The 17,879-nt window shown below is 41.9% G+C and overlaps 1 protein-coding gene across 35 annotated transcripts in view; it reads right to left on the reverse strand.

The window, feature by feature from the left end:
* The window catches only part of DTNA (dystrobrevin alpha), a 355,193-nt gene that overhangs the window by 164,221 nt on the left and 173,093 nt on the right, over positions 1–17,879 (reverse strand). The window lies entirely within an intron of this gene.

The following is a 17,879-nucleotide window of genomic DNA, read 5'->3' on the forward strand; positions in this document are numbered from 1 at the left end:
TCAAAGGATTTTCCTAGAGCAAACTTCTAATCACAGTTCAGAGGTGGGAGGCAAAATTCTTCAACTTCTTTTCATCAAACCCTGTGGTTAGCCATTATTTAAACAGATTAAGTCCCAGTTCTGTTTTATTTATTTAAGTTTATTTATTTATTTATTTTGAGAGAGACAAGAGACAGCACAAGTGGGGGAGGGGCAGAGAGAGGAGAGTGAGAGAATCCCAAGCAACTGTCAGTGCAGAGCCCGATGGGGGGGCGGCGGTGGGGGGGGGGGGGCTTGAGCCCATGAACTGTGAGATCATGACCTGAGCCAAAATAAAAAGTTGGATGCTTAACATACTGAGCCACCCAGGCACCCCTCCTATTTTAAATGTTCACAGATTTGGATCTGTGGGGACGCAGCCTGATAGAATCAACCAAAGCATACTTGGGGGTTCCATATTAAGAGAAGTTTGGAGTTGGGACAGTTGCAACTCTGAAGAATCCTGGGACCCCCAAGCCCATGGCTATGCAATTGATATTTAAGGAACCACCTTCAGTTTATTCGCATGTGCTTTAAGGGCGCCTGATGGGAGGCCTGGGTGACAGGCTTCACCTGGCCACAGCTGTGGTCCCTCCCTCCCACCATGGACATCCTTCACAGCTGGTGCTCTCTCCACCATCAGGCGAGCAGCTATTCTGTCCCTCGGGTCATGCATGGCCAATCCCCTGCTTCCACAGCTTTGCTTACTTTCCAGATTTAGCTCAAATTCCATAATAATTTGTTTACATATCTATTCTCTCTCTTTAGACATGGACTCTCCTAAGAAGGGGAATGTTGCCCTATTTATCTTTTCATACCATGGAACCAGCAAAGGGTTTCGCATAACGTCGGGCTCGGTGGCTATTTCTTGAATGAATAAAGCAGGGAATGAATGCTTTATGTCAGCACAGTGGAGGAAACCTCAACTCCTCCAGTACTGTGTTCACAGCATTCTCTGCTGTGGTTAAGCCCCTGGGGGGGGGGGGGCGGGGGGTTGCTCAGTCTTTTCCTTACTATCCCACGCTGCACAGGGAGGGAGGCAAGAGTAGCAACCACCGAGTTACTCAGATGTGGTTTTAAAATCGGTTCTTACCCAGACTGGCTTTGTGATCTTGGATAGATTATTTAACCTCTCTAAACCTTGGTTACTCTTATGTAAAATTTCTACTTTCAAAAGTTATGAAAAAGGATTAAATGAGATGGTCCAAGGAAATTACCAAGCACTGAGCTTGAAACACAGTTAAGTGCTCAATACATTATCGCTAGAGTTATTTAGCAAAAATGTTTATGAGTTTTGAACAAAAGGGACAAGAAAGCTCATTCACACCTGACTTTCCCTTGATGATAAAACTGTCATTTTCAACCAGATACACATTTTCAATGATACGCTTTATAATATGAGTAGTGACACAGCATAATACAGAGACCATTTCAGGTAACTAGCCAGGATTGCCTGCTCCCACTTACAAACTATCTAGAGGAGATGATGACCAGCCAAAAGGTTTTACATATTCCCAATGTGAAGTAACTGTGGAAAGAGTATTAAAGTTGGTAGTTGATTAAAAAAAAAAAAACTTTTTAAAACTTTTTAATTTTTTTAAATTTTATTTATTTATTTTTTTAGTGTTTTTATTTATTTTTGAGACAGAGAGAGACAGAGCCTGAGCAGGGGAGGGGCAGAGAGAGAGAGGGAGACACAGAATCCGAGGCAGGCTCCAGGCTCTGAGCTGGCAGCACAGAGTCCAACACGGGGCTCGAACTCACAGACCGTGAGATCATGACCTGAGCCGAAGTCGGACGCTTAACCGACTGAGCCACCCAGGCGCCCCTAAAACTTTTTAAAAAGAATTGTCATCAGAAAGAGCCTCAGAATAGAAATTATATACAGAGACCACGTTTTTAACAATGTACCAATGTTAGTTTAACAGCCTTTAAAAGGTCACCTTGGTCAGTAACAAGGGCTGTAAACTGCTCGCCACTACAGACTTGTAGTTGCTTTTCTCCACAGTCATCTAACTCAGGAAATTGCCAGGCACCAAAGCCAATTGCATAGGAAAAGTAGCATTAAAATCCCTTTGAAGCCTTCTAGTGCAAAGAAGCCACCAGGGGTTAAAAAAAAAAAAAAAAAAAAAAAAAAACGACAACAAGAAAAACAAAACCTGTGGCAGAGAAAAAACTTTCATGGCAGGAAGTTGCTATAAAGAAGAAAATGCATGTTGCACATCACAAGATTTCTCTATCATTAAAAGCAAGACCTACAGCAAATCAGAGATTATTAAAACAGCTCCAGCACTGCTGCAACTCTGAAAAATCCTTCAGGGTGGTGACTCGTCATGACACAGTCCTACAGAGCGTGGAAGTGAGGCAGAATAGACGAAAAGGCAAGAAGCATATCCACTGGAAAGTCAGAGCCCCTTAATCCTTGTCAGGGCAGCTGATGAAGGAAAGACTCATAGAACCGCAATCTGAATAATTCATAATTATTCTCCTGCGTGGCTGGCTCAATAGAAACGCGTTCACTGCTGTACTCATTTCTTGGTGAGTCTTTACCTTGTGTCTTTTTCCCTCCTACAGATTGCTTATGCATCCCACCATTCTTCATTTTGTCAATTGAAGAGCCTATCATTTATCTAGTCAATGTAGACCCCTCCTAGGGATTAACTATGATGAGCACACATCCTTTGTCAGATGTCAAGCAACTTGTTTGATTCTCTCTCTTAAGCATTCAGGAAATATGATGCCAATATATTTGGTTTCACAAAGTTTGAAATCCCCTTTTGCCAACGTTAAGATTAACCTCTTGTTCAGTGTGAACAAAATTTGTCACATAATGTGCTAGGATGACCCACCTAATTTCATATGAAGAATCTTAACAGCCGGGGGAAACAGTTTCGAGACATAATGCTTCAGAATTATAAGAAAGATGAGCCAAGCCTTGGATGCACAGACCTGGGACAGAGCTTACAGGGTTGTTTGCCTCACTGCTGTCTCTTCAGACATGAGGGCACCTAATTTCCCACAAACTCGAGGTAACAACATGGGCTCAGAGGTCACATGCTTGAATTCAACAGGATGGCTACCAAAAAAAAAAAAAAAAAAAAAAAAAAAACACCCCCCCCCCCAAAAAACCCCAAAAAACAACTGGCTGCTAATGTCAATGAAATCAAAACAAGACAAAACAATTTGAACCCCTGCAAAGTCCATTTTTTCAGGTCACATTTTCAAATTGTTATTTAGTTTAGAATACCACAAAGAGCTTTATTGTTAGGGCGCTGGTTTAAATCAAATAAGAAAACTCGTTCACAGCAACAACAAAAAAGATTGCGATCTATTGAACAATTTTTGCAGGCACATAGTTTCTCCAGCTGCTTTGAGCAGCTGACCTAAAAAATATTAATCGGATTAGTATCTATTCTACTCATGAAAATTTCTTATGAAAGAACAAGGCTATTGCAAGGCATCTCAGTTTATATAACTCAATATCAAGATATTCTATTTTACCCTGAAGATGTTTTCAAAACATGCACTCCTCTTTTGAATTGTATTAACGGTGCTATAAATAAGTATCTGGTTTTAAATAGCACTGTGAAATTGATGGATACAGATCCCACAGATAACTAATTGTGAACCCTGAATCATTTTGCCCTATTCACATATGGAAATTTATTCCCAAATTTCTGTTTTTGTATTTTTAATCTTTTCAAAATTCAAGAATATATCTGGATTCTTCCTTAGTGAAAAACATACTTGGTTTTTAAACCTAAGAATAAAATAATAATAAATAATAAAACCTGACATGACGTGCCCATTTTCTCACTGAAAGGTAATATTACAAGTCCAATGTAGAGAAGTTGAGGAATATAGATTTATGAAATAACATCAAAAGCACATATAATTTATTTATCCGAGGTAACTGATATTGACATTTTGATGTATTTCTTAATTTTTATATACTAACAATCTTGGATGATTTTGACTACAGCTTTCTTTCACCTAAAGAAAGACATGTAAAATAAACATACTGTGCTATTATACATTATTTGAAAATATTTTTTAATAGTTGCATAAAATTCTACTATTTGGATGTGTCAGAATTCACTTAGCCATCCCTCATCGTGAAATAAATATTTAGTCTTTTCCCGGTCTCTTTTTATAAGTGATACATCTTTGTATGTAAGTTTTTGATTATACCTTGGGTTATTTCCTTAGAACAGATTCCTGCGTGGGAGTGGGAATTATTGAGTTTAAATTAGAAAATCTAAGCATAGAATGTTAGAATTAGAGGACTCATACCTATAATTCAGTGTAATACTGACTTTATTGATGAGGAAACAGGTGAAATAACGGTCTCAAAGTCCTGCCATGTGTTCACTGTGCTTTTCTTTTAAGATTAAAAAAATGTTTATTTATTATATATTTTTGACAAACAGAGAGCACGAGCAGGGGAGGGGCAGAGAGGGGCGGGGGGGAGACACAGAATCCAAAGCAGGCTCCAGACTCTGCACTGTCAGCCCAGAGCTCAATGCGAGCTCGAACTCATGAACCACAAGATCATGACCTAAGCTGAAGTTGGAGGCTCAACCGACTGAGCCACCCAGGTGCCCTGACTTTGCTGTTTGTAATATCACCCTGCTGACTCTAAATTCATGTCTGAGGGGCCCCTTCCCAGTTCCAGTTTGGCATACTCTGTGAAACTCCACAAATGTGCTCCAGGGTCCAAGGCAGGACCAGGAGTTACTTGGAGGCAGGTAGCATAGTTTTGTCGCTGTTGCCGTTGTTGTTGTTGTTTGGTCAGAGGCAATCAGCGTGGCAGCATCTCTACAGCCCCCTTCCACTGACAGCAAAACAGAGTGGATACTGAGAAGAAGCAAATATTCTCTCAGGTCAAAATCTGTCCCGAGGAGAACAAAATGGAAAAAGGTTCCAAGAGAGTTGTGAGGTCAGGATGCTCTGAGTTTGAGTTGATATAAAATCAGGCAGAGGTCTTTGATAGACTCCGAGTTCTTTTCTGTCCTTGTATCCGGTTGGGAAACCAGAAGATCTGTGGGGTTTGAGTGGCAGACTGTCAGGGAACTTGTAGGAGCAGGGGACTAAGTACTTGTCTGGTCGCCCTCTGTGACAATCCCATATCCTGTAAAGCCAGGCGTGTTTGCAGAGCCACGATGACGACTTCGTTTGACAGAATATATTCTTTCTCAGTTCGAGGGAAAAGAGGAGGACATTTCTGAAAATCAGGTCTACTCATGAAGTCAAAGAAACAGGCATATTCCCGAGAAGTCACTCGTGAAAGAATTCATTTTCTTAATCTGAATACACAGTTACACAAAATTATTACTTCTTGGTCTCTTCCGCCTGACTTATTCTAAAATAAGATGACTTATTCTAATTCAATAAATTTTAATTAAGTGTCTTCTAAAAGCCCATATTGTATAGATGTAGGCGGGAGAAATATAAATAGCCTACAGCCTAGAAGGGGAGATAAGAATATGGATAAAGAAAATATAGCCGTAGATACAATATATGAAAAAAATATAATTAACTGACTTGAGAGTAGATAGATAATTTAATTAGGTCCGTTTAGGCAGAACATTTGGGGGGGGGGAAATCATCCATTCAGTGTGCCCCAAGCTTGGAAAGCAGTTGCTGTTGGGATATTAGGTATATTTTCCCAGATGCTTTTGCTTTGTGCTTGGGTACTAGGGCTACATCTGCGCGGTATACACGCTAAAAGCTCCATGGACGTATGCCTGATGTACCTAAGAGCATATTCAGTGACCAAGATTAGATATAGGAGTGATAAGTTACTGAGTTTCTCCCCTCCTTTGTTATGTGCTCCTCAGAAAGGATAAGTAATTAGTTGGTGGCAAGGTGAGGGGTGCGGGGGGGGGGTAGTAGCTGTCTCTACAGTCGTATGTGTGTATAAATCGTAGGTAATGAGATGGAGAGACTGGGAAGCAAATGCCATGCCATGCACCTTGTGGGCACTCAATCAAAGTTCATTATCGATGCCAACTTTGATGAAAATAAAGGGTATTATAACATGAAGTAAGTTAGGAGAATAATTAAAGGCAAGACTATAGGAGAAGAAATTATTAAGGAAAACAGATTAAACAGTTGGAAAAGGATACAAGGTGACTTAGGGGAAAGATAAAAGTATATGTGGTTAAAGAGAACATATAGCACAATTATCCAGGGGGTAAGAGAAAAAGAATACTGACGAGGAGCGCCTGAGCGGCTCGGTCCGGTAAGTGTCTTGACTCTTGATTTCTGCTCACGTCGTCATCTCACGGTTCCTGAGATCAAGCCCCATATTCGGCTCTGAGCTGACAGCATGGAGGCTGCTTGGGACTCTGTCTCTCTCCCTCTCTTTCTGCCCCTCCCCTGCTCACGGGCTCTCTCTCAAAATAAATAGTTTTTTTTTTTTTTTATAAAAGAATACTGAAGAAATACACAATTGAGAAAGTTGTCTGAATAAGTGAAGACAAGTTGACAAAGCAGTGTCTGAAATGTCATTGTATATACCTACATGAATTTCATGATCGGAATGAATGATAAAGTTTCATTTGATAGCTAAACACGCCTTACATAAATTGACCGACATTATATAAAGATATTGGGCGCTTTGGACCCTCCTGGGTGTCTGTGGTGGTAAACACTCCATCAGTAGAGATCACCTAACATCTCCGAGGTTCTGGTACGTGACACCAGGGAGTTCACTGGAGTCAACCTGGGAGGCATTATCCTTCTCCATACTTCACACTGGTTAATTCTCCATCAGGTCACTGCATTCTGTTTAGAGCCTCTCAGTGACATGTGAAATGGAGAAACTGGAGAAACCATCATACAAGGGGGAACAATGAGCAGGAAGGGAAGTCGCATAAAAGCCGGCCAGGGAGGCACTTACGCATGTGAAAGGCTATCTGCGCATAAGTAATGGTGAGCAGGTGGTCTTCATTTGTTTACGGAAGGCACCACGCTATGTGTTCGCCAGGTGAGACATCAGAAAGGACCCCTGACATCATAACAAAACCAGGGCGTGTAAGTAACACAAGGCCGAGAGGCCTCAGCTCCTACTTTGTTCATCACAGATGAATCGCCACTCACGTTCATTATACAGGTAACGACACTTGACCTCCCAGTGGAGACACAATTCTGTGTTCATATGTTCCTATACACACACATTGAGAAGACGGAAACCTTCAGTCATACATCCGATTCTGTGGCTTGGATTGCCCACCCATACGATCACACTTGTGGCACTTAATATGCAAAGTGTAAGAACAACTCTATTTGTTTCATCTATTCAGGCTCTATGATACCTTTGATAAACATTGTAGGCCGATTAAAAAAATGAGAGTAATCAAAAATATTTTCTAATCACTTATAACCCCACTGGCCACAAGTAATAGTTTTGAATTGATCTATTCATATCTGTTTCTAAGTACCTATGTAGCTTCATTTTAAAATGGATTGCCGGATGGGTGAAATGGGTGGTGGGGATTAAAGAGGACACTTATCACGGTGAGCACGGAGCCATGTATAGAATTATTGAATCGCTACATTGTACACCTGACTCTAATGTAGTGCTGTATGTGAACTAGACTGGAATTAAAATTAAAAACTTAAAAAAATTAAAAATACACAGAAACACACTTTGAGAATGGTAAAAAAACAAAAATGCAAAACAAGAGAGAATAAAACGGATTGCTACCTTTTTTCTTTTTTTCTGTTTTTTGAGAGAGAGAGCATATGAGCGGGGGAGAAGGGCAGAGGAAGAGAGAGAAAGAAATCTCAAGCAGGCTCCACGCTCAGCAAGGAGCCCAATGCGAGGCTCAATCCCACAACCCCGGGACAATGACCTGAGCTGAAACAAAGAGTGGGACAGTTGAGCCACCCAGGAACCCCTAGATTGTTAGTTTTAAAACTGCAACATTTTCCATATTCTAAAGGAGGCTACAGGCCTCATGACTACCTTTGAGGAAGAATGCTCTTTTTTTTTTTTTTGGAATAAACTTTAAGGGGCTTATGTTTATATATAAACTAGTCTACAAGAGAGGGATGAAGGAAGAGAAATTAGGTCATCCTGTGAGACAGAGGAAAATGCTCCCTTCACTATGAGTTGTATAGCTGAAAGACTGTGAGTTGTTAACCGGAATAAGAAGGGTTTGGGGACTAGATCCAGGGAGGATGGGTGTTGACGTTCTGGACACGGGGAGCAAGGTCCAGGTCAGAGGGACTTCCTACCTGTAGGGAAACCAGGTTCTAAAACATGGTGGCCCAGGAGGAAACAGCCAATATGGGATTCTTTTTGAACGGTATGACTATGGTCTAAGGAATAACGATGCTGATGACTAATTTTAAATTATTCTGAGTTATAATAGCTCTGTTATCATCAAGATTTTAGGAAAGCTTTGAGAATTGCCCTTAGCTTCACAGTGAGTAATTAAGTCTGTGTCCATGCTTGGAATGGGGTCTAAAGAAAGAATAGGCTTCCTGAGAAAGTGGTATTTGAGATGACACCTGCGAAGAAGGGGGAGGAGTCTTTGAGGCAAAGGGGCCAGCATGTGTGAGGTCTCTGAGAGGGGAGAGAGCCCAGTGTGCTCAAGGAACACAAGGAGACCAGTGTGTTTGGAGCGCTATGCATAAAGGGCAGAGGATCATGGCATGCAGACGTTGGCAGACCAAGGATTTGAGGGATTATAAAACTTATTCTAAGTGCAGTGGGGAGGTTTGAAGGATTTAAAACACGAGAGGAACATAATCCAACTTTTATTTTTTACAAGAGTGTCCTGGCTACGGGGTGGAGAACGGACAGGAGAGGGGCAAGAGTATTTAAAGAGCAGCCAGTCTGAGGGCCAACTGTGGATTCTGAACTAAAATGCCACCAGTGGAGACAGTGAGAAGTGTACATGTTTGAAATATATTATGGAGACAGAATTGACAGGACCCCTGTACAGACTGAATGAGGGAGGATGAGTGAGAATAGAAAGGAAAGAAGGGGTGCTTGGGTGGCTCAGTGGGTAAGTGAATTCCTCTTGATTTCAGCTCATGATCTCACGGTTCCTGAGACAGAGCCCCATGTTGGGCTTTTTGCTGATGGCAGAGGGGTGGGGGGTGGGGCGTGGGAGGGGGAAGTCTGCTTTGGATACTATGTCTTTCTCTCTCTCTGACCCTCCTCTGCACGCTCTTGTGCTCCTGCTCGCTCTCTCTCAAAGATAAATAAACATTTTAAAAAAAAGAGTGGAAAGAAAAACTCCCAGCATTCAGAAATAAATGGAGGTGCCATTTACGACAATGCAGAAGTTGGCTACAGGAGCTTGTTGCGGGAATGCGACAACGGGTAAGCAAGGCAAAGTGCTGAATCTGAAATGTTTCTGAGGCACTGCTCAGTAATGTCACATAAGCTGTGTCTATATCTGCTCGAAGCCCTAAAGACAGGGCCCGAATGGAGATATACATGTGACAGCTGTAGGTGCAAGAGACTTTTGTAAAGCCAGGGGAAAACAACCATGGAGAAACGTGCCCCAGACTCCTCTCCAAGACAGAGGTTCGGGGAGGTAAGAGGAAATCCTTGCGAGTGTGTTTCTATGGAAGCTGAAGGGGAGTTCTTCAGGAATGAAGGGGCAGTCTTTGAGTTGAAAGCTACTGAGAGGCTGAGTAAGATGACAATGGGAAAAGCATTCATTAGCTTTAGAATCGGGAGATAATGAAGACCTCAATAAAACCCCTTTTCATGAAAGGGTGAGGGGCAGAAGAATGGGAGGTGAGGATGTGGGCTCAGACTGGGTAAACCAATTTTTGTTTTCGAGAAAGCCGGATCTATAGGGGAGCAGAAGGAGGGCAGCAAATGAAAGGAAACATGAAATCAAGGGGATGTTTCAAATACAGGAGACTCTAGAAAATATTGACACGCAGAAAACGGCGGTCCACTGAGGGCAGACAGACTGATGACATGGGAGAGAAAAATGGCTGACTGCATGTGCACAGTCCTAAGAGGGTAAAGGGAGACCAGATACAGAGTAAAAGTGCAGAAATTAATTCTTCTGTGATGTGAAGGGAGAAGGATGCAGATGAGGGTATGTGTGCACATTTGGGCATGGAAAGAGGGAGTTCCTTTCTAGTGGCTTCTGTCATCTCAATGAAGTCAAAAGCAAGGTTGCTAGCTCAGAATGAGGAATGGGGAGAAGGCTTTGATGCAAGGGGAGAAATAATGAGCTAGTCACTGTGGAGAGTAGAATGAGCGGACTACTGAAATAGTAGGACTGCCACGGAATGTTGCGAGCACATCTGACGTCGTGATCATGACTCTAGGATGCCCAGTCGCGTGGCTTTCTTTGACAAAGCTCAGCCAAGTAGGTGAAAGTACAGGAAAGGCAGGTAAGTGGGTTCATCTACTTGGCTTGGCTGTTGCCTGGCGAATAGACAGTAGGAAAGACATGCAGGGAGGTGAAGGTACATAAAAGGAAACGGACCATGGAGTCTAACCAGGCAAGGAGGGAAGTAAAAACAGAAGGTGGTTGTTTGATAGTGAGAAAGAATAAGGACAAAAAGACTTTGTAACGAACACAAAGAGTTGCAAGTGTGGAGATCAGGACAAGCTGGAGGGGGAGGATATGGTGTTTGGAGAGCGAGATGTCTTGCTTTCTTTTTGATGGTGCAAGTGGTTCAAAGAAGTAGATGGCTGAGGTCAAATGGAGGGATTTATTTCTGGATATGAGGAAGGTATTGATTGGATCATCCACGGGTATACTGAAGTTATCAAGAATAAAGCACCTTAGCAGCACCAATGAAAGTTCTGTAGGAAACAGATCTAAGCTCTAATCCTGTGATCTAGATTTTGTATGGTGGGAGGTGCTGGTGGCTTTCTTCATCACTGCATTGATAGAGCTTCCTTAAGTATTAATTCAACACCAGAGGAAAACAGCCGAGAAAGGCGGAAAGAAACAAGGTCCTGACCACAAGATCCTTTGAGCCTCTGAACTGCCCTTATTTGCAGCCTGACCATTCCTACTTTGTTAAACTGGCCTGAGTGAGTTTTCATTTTTTTTGGTCACTTGCAAATACAAGGCATAAACTAATACAAAAGTGTCTATTTCACAAAAGAGAAATACATGGAAATATAATGGATTTGTTGCTTACCTAATATCCATTTTTCTTTGCTGGTGGAATTGTTATCTGTACTTCCACCATAGGTCACGAGGAAGGGTCAAAGTCAATCACTGCTATTTCAATCACCTTGTCAGCGGTGCCAGTAAAACATAAAGGAAAAGCTGCTGGGGGGTGTAGTGGATTGAGTAGTGCGAGGGTTCATTTTACGTGTCAATTTGACTGGGTCATGGTTGCCCAGATATTTCATTAAACATTATTCTGGATGTGTCTATGAGGGTGTTTCTGGATGAGGTTAACATTGAATGGGTAGATTTAGTAAAGCGGATTGCCCTTTCCAACGTTGAATGTTTGAAAAGAACAAAATGCTGAGCAAGAGAGAACGTGCTCTCTGCCTGATGGTCTTGGGGCTGGGACACTGGTCTTCTCCTGCCTTCAGACTCAGACTGGAGCTTACTTCATTAGCTCTCCGGCTTCTCAGGCCTTTGGGTTGCAGACACAGGGGCTTCCCAGACTCTATAATTGTGTGAACCAATCCCTTATAAAAAAATCTCCTTCTCTATATATCCTATTATAGCTCCTAATACAAGTAGTGGCCCTAAAAACTTCATGGTCACCAAGAAACTCAGAATGTGACCTTATTTGGAAATAGTCTTTGCAGATGTAATTAATTAAGGAGCAAGAGGAGATCCTACTGGTTAGCGTGGGCCCTGATAAGAGGAGAGGACAAGGAGAAAGACACACCCAGAGAAAGCCATGGGGAGATTGGGACAGAGATTTGAGTGATGCAGATACAAGCTAAGGAAGTCAACGATCACTGGAGCCACCAGAAGTTAGGAAGAGGCAAGGAAGGACTCTTCCCTAGAATCTTTAGAGGGAGCATGGCCCTGCCAACATCTTGATTTCAGAATTCTCTATTTTAGAAACTATGAGAGAACAAATTTCTATTATTTCAAGCCACCAAGTTTGCAATCATTTGTTATAATGTCCGTAGGAAACGAATGCAGGGAGTTTCCGGGAAAAGTCTCTTTACTCAAACAAGAGGCTCATGGGGAGAAGAGAAAAAGTTGATGGACAAGGAAATGGCAAAAGGTTCCACGTGGCTGGGGCACAGGTTGAGTGGTGCGTCAACTCCCAAGAAGAGCCTGAAGAGACAGCTGGGCTCAGCGTGCTATCACCGGAAGCATAGAAAAGCAGCAGATGCTAGACCGTGTGAAGGACCAGGTCAAGGGAATTGTGAGTGGAGAAGCAAAACCATTCTCTGAAAACAGGTCTTTGTTTTCTTTTTACATGCTACAGACGATGGCCTTCTTTTTCTGCATGTGTTGGCTAAAGTGAATTGTCTGCTTCCTGTTTTGTGGTTGTCCACATTCCCTGGGGGTTCTGCACCGCCTACGCCCAACTGCTGCCCTTGCTCTTGGGGTAGTTCAGACTCCCCGAGGGGCAGGCAATGAGTGGGAGAGAGGGCTTTTCTAACAGGAGAAATCAGCTTGTCACCCCATCGCCCTCAGTGTGAGGAGACTGCTTGCTACTCAGGCATCTCTGTTTCATACAATCAAACGTTTGGCGCACAGTTTGGTCCTTTTTACACTCTATGCCCTGACCTGAAATCCCATCTTCCCCACTAATGTCACCTTCCAAAGAGGGACGTTTTAAAGTGAAATTTCCTTTTTCAGGAAGACCCTGTCCCCTTCGAACACTGTCATCTCTTAGCCAACACAAGTTCCTAGAACCCAGTCACTCACTCTGGACGTTGACAGGGGACAAACGGGCTGTGATGAACTACCCTGTCAGCCTGCTCCGATGACACAGACGCATTCCAACGGGGACCCTCTGGAGACGCAGAGTTTCAGACAACACAGGAGGCAGTTGATGCAGGTAGTTTTGGATCGAGGAGCGTAGTGACCTGACAGGAGCTGATCTTTGGAGCCTCATCTACTTTGAATTCAAAATCCACTACCTGCTGACTGCATGGCCTTGAGCAAGTTACTTAACCCCCCAAACCTCAATTTCATCGTCTAAAAATAAGGGTAAGAGTCGCACCTACCTAACAAAGCGGCCGTGAAGAATAAGTAGCTAATGTATAAAGACAACCTAATGTGGAGCCTGCTATGAATCACTGGGGTTCTTAATATTTCAGAGCAGGGGTTCTCAACCTGGATGCTACTGACACTTTGGGACAGGTAAATTCTCTCCTTTAGGAGACTATTCTGAGCACTGTAGGATGTCAAGCAGAATCGTGACTTCTACTCACTAGAGGCTAACAGCATTCCACACCTCCTCCATCCCTGAGACACGACAATACAAATGTCTACCAATATCACCAAATGTTCCATGGGGGGCGAAATTGCCCACGATTGAGAACCACTGCTTCAGAGTCAAGTGGCAGATCTTTGCACACCTCTTAATAACAGTGGATGATGATTTTCTGCCTTGCCTCGATGTGGGGTAGAGGCCACACAAATGATTTGGTTATGCGTAATAACATTTTTCCTACTTCAGTAAAAAACTATTTTTTTTCCGAGCACTGAAGCCTGTGTGTCTTGTCTGGTGTGCTTCTTCAAATTTTCCTCTCTATGGGCAAGGGAGGTTGAAACACGTTGTGAGGGTGGGATCTGACTGTGGAATCACTTTCCAACACTGGCATTCCTTTGTTGTCTTATTTTCCTCCTTAAACACTCATACCCATCTCGCTTCCAACTCAATAGGATGGTCATTACTATTTTCATAAAAAATGTAATGTCCCCCTCCTCCTTTACTTGAGTAAAATATTTAATGAAGGGGCAACATTTCATCCTGGGTGTTTGGGATCCCAGGCTTACAACCAAGTAACCCAGTTAGAACAGAATGGCATTGTAAGGATGCACTTTGATTTGCTGGTTGTGTCTTCTTCAGAAGGCATCAGGCAGGAATTTTTTGTTTTGTGGGTTGATTTCACCATCCAGCTAAACGTGCTCTTAAGTCTACCCAGTTTCCCTTTGCTTCTACATTTCTTTAAAAAAATTTTTTTTATAAATGTTTATTTATTTTTTGAGAGAGAGAGAGAGAATGAGCAGGGGATGGGCCGAGAGAGACGCACAGAGAGCTGTCAGCACAGAGCCCAATGCGAGGTTCAAACCCAAGAACCATGAGATCATGACCTGAGCTGAAGTCGGATGCCCAACACACTGAGCCACCCAGGTGCCCCACTTCTACGTTGCTTTTTAAAACATTGGCCTTTCAGGGGTGCTTGGGTGGCTCAGTCAATCAAGCATCTGACTAAGGCTCAGGTTTGCGATCTCATGGTTCGTGGGTTCGAGCCCTGCATTGGGCTCTGCATTATGGAGCCTACTTGGGATTCTTTCTCTCCCTCTCTCTCTGCCCCTGCCTCCCCCTCTCAAAATAAATAAACTGAAAAAAATAAAATAAAATAAAATAAAAGGGAAAGAATCCCTGTTTCAGAATCCTTAAAAACTTCAACTTGAAAAAGGTAATACTACCAAAGAATTGAATAAACACTGAAATAGTTTCCTCCCAAAACTGATCAAACAGAATCTAAACATTTAGAAAAAGCTGTTTGAGAAAGTGGGTCCTAGCATACATTTCATTCTGTATTCTGTAAAAAGTGTATCAAAGACGTTAGGCTCTGGTCTTGTTGCTTTTCCAGTCATTCTCCTTTCCCCTATCAGGCCATCTAGAAGAACATCATATTAAATACTAATTTTCATTTTTATGATTTAATGAGCTACTTCTGAGAAAGCTACTGTTTCGCCAGCCCATTAGAAATGTCTGGAATGGCGAGTGCTGAATTAAGCCTTAGGTCACCCGGCTGAAAGTAATGTCAGTGTTTCCGTTATTCATTTATGTTCTTTAGCCCCTCGGACACACCTCCACTGGTTACTAGGCAACCACAGCTTCCTGCAGTTAGTATACATTAAGCATGAACCCTATGCGTGAGTATGGAAAGGATCTGGATATTCGAATGAGAAGGCAATCACGAGCTGCACCGGACGATTATCTTTGTTATTAGGTAAGACAAAATGTGGGGAACTTCACTATTTGTCAGAAAGTGGATTAATAATATCTTACCGAAAAGCTTTCATGCTTACAGGTGCACCCGTACACACAATAGCCTCAGAGCTGGCGGATATGGAAAACCTCAAAGGAGTCCTCTTTAGGAGATGGAGAAATCCCTGTTAAGAACTGTGTTTAGGACAGGAATCTGTAAGCCCTGCTTCTCAGGCCCTTTCACTCCTTGTACGGTGGGAAGGGAGAATCTAGGAGAGAAGGGGAAGGGTTTTATATCGGGATAATTTTACCACTGTACTTAAGGTCTGCCAATGTTCCCTGCCCAAGGAGAATTCAAAGTGCCGTGGGGACGTGCCAGCGATTCAGGTGGGGGCGTGCTTTGTGTTACTCAACGGCGGCACTGTTGGCCACGTAGGAGGTGTGTGAACTGAGCGGGGCTGTATCCGTGCCGGATAAAACAGAACTCTACTGAATTGAGGTCATGAGAGGCTCATTTGCAGTGGCTGAATTGGGAAGAATGTAGTCTTATCTGGTGATGAGGCTTTTTTATCTTCACATGTGCCTTTCGTGGATGCTACTACTCTGGGAAGAAATTCAACTTCGGAAGGGAAACCATGTGATACTACAGTTGTTCATATATATTAGGAAAAGGTGGTGTAATAATAAAAACATGCTCTTAGAAAAAGACAGCCACCCTACTTATCTATGCAACTAGAATTGGAAGAATAGTATGATACGCACACATAAGCACAGAAAAAATTCCAGCCTACTGTTATGGAATTGTAAGGAATGACAGAAAAGAGAGCTACATTATTCATCTATCTTTGATCATTTGAAACTATCAGATTCACTGTGTAATATTTTCCTGAAATAAACTGTACAGATTTAAAAGTCAGCTTCTGAAAGTTACAAAAATCAATTGATGGTTAAAATACAAGCGCAAACCATAAGCTGTCACTCACACGAATGCACTAACATTAAAGCACATTACGATGAACTTTTGTAAACACACCATAACCCTTAGTTTTTGATAGGAAAGCGTTGTTCCATCCATTTTTGTGATGATCATGGTTTTAAAAATCCTGCTTACATATGGTAAATAGCATTCTGCAAACTCTTCTGGGAAATTAAAGGGGAAATCAGCACACAAAAGAGAGAACTCAACAGGCAGGGCCATAACCGGGAGCTGTGAATAGAAGTCTTAGTTTTTCTAAGATATTTTATATATATATATATATATATATATATATATATATATATATATATTTATATTTATATTTTTATATTTATATAAATATATATTTATATATATATTTATATATATTTATATATATACTTATATAAATATATATTTATTTATTTATTTTACTCAGAGATAGACACTGCAGGGTACATATGCTACTCATATTAAAAAAAAATTCTTTCTCACTCTGGAATATTAACAAATTATCCACATAACAGTAGTAGACCAAAGACACAGGCCTGTCTCTTTCTGTTTTAATATACGGGGTATTTATAGATCGCACTATTTTACATTTTTCTAAGAAACGAGTATGTTGCAATCACTTTAGTTGCCATTTTTAGCATCACATTATGCCTGTCAGCACCTGGACTATTTTGGTATTCCCGTTAAAGGGCCGTTTATGGCTTTTGTGCTCCGGCTTCACACACGTGCACACCAGACAATACGCAGGATGTGAGCCAGGAAGACATTTCTGGTTTTGCTCAGCCATATGTCCAACACCTAGCAAAGCTCCTGATAGTTCTCAATAAATACTTGATGAATGGTAAATCTACTTCTTTGTTTTGTGAATAAAACCAAATCAACCTTGTTTTCTGAGTCTTTTCTTACATCTAGAAACTTCTCCTGGAGGAAAATAAGATCAAGAGTATAGAAACACTGGCTCATTTGTTGTATGATGGGCAGGAGTTTGGTGGTAGGAGACTCAAATAGGTCCTCGTTGCAACTTTGCTGCTCATTGGGGGGGTACTACTTAACCTCTCGGCCTCAACTTCCTCAAATGTAAAATTAGGAGTTGCTACGTGGCCCTGAAATTCATACGTTGAAATCCTAATGCCCAATGTGATGGTATCAGAATGTGGGAGGGGACTGTGGGGTTGATTGGGTCATGAGGGTAGAGCTCTCATGAGTGGGATTATAAAGAAGGCCTGACAGAGCTCCCTAGCCCCTTCTGCATGTGAGGACACAGACAGCAAGTGCCTGCTTTGAACCAGGGAATGGGCCCTCATCAGAATGAGACCACGCCGGTGCCCTAATGTACTTCCCAGCCCGCAGAATTGTGAGAAATTTCATTCTTTATAAGCTACCCAGTCTTTGGCATTTTGTTATAGAGGCTTGAATGGACTAAGAGAGGGGTCTAGGTGAAATAATCAGAAATATCCTTTCTGATGCTTAAATTCTGTGATCCTAAGACATAATCGATGGCAAATCAAAGTAGGATATTACCTGAAATAATTATGCCTTATTTATCTCAGGCTCCCAGGTGCCTAGCACAGAGCCAGGAAACATTAAGAGATGTGTAATATATTCTTAAAGAGCAAATGAGCGAATGATCATTATAGGTATAAATGTGGCCTAAGCATCGTCAAAATTTTTCACCAATGGAAGAAACCCTTCTCTATGGATACCGATATTTGCAATTAGAATGAAGTCAGAAGATTGCTGTTTGCAAATTTAGAGTTTTATTCATACCAATTATTTTTCTTATACATGATAATTGAATAGT

The sequence above is a fragment of the Herpailurus yagouaroundi genome, unplaced genomic scaffold (genome assembly GCF_014898765.1).
Source record: "Herpailurus yagouaroundi ecotype Mexico unplaced genomic scaffold, PumYag 142, whole genome shotgun sequence".
NCBI classification, from domain to species: Eukaryota; Metazoa; Chordata; class Mammalia; order Carnivora; family Felidae; genus Herpailurus; species Herpailurus yagouaroundi.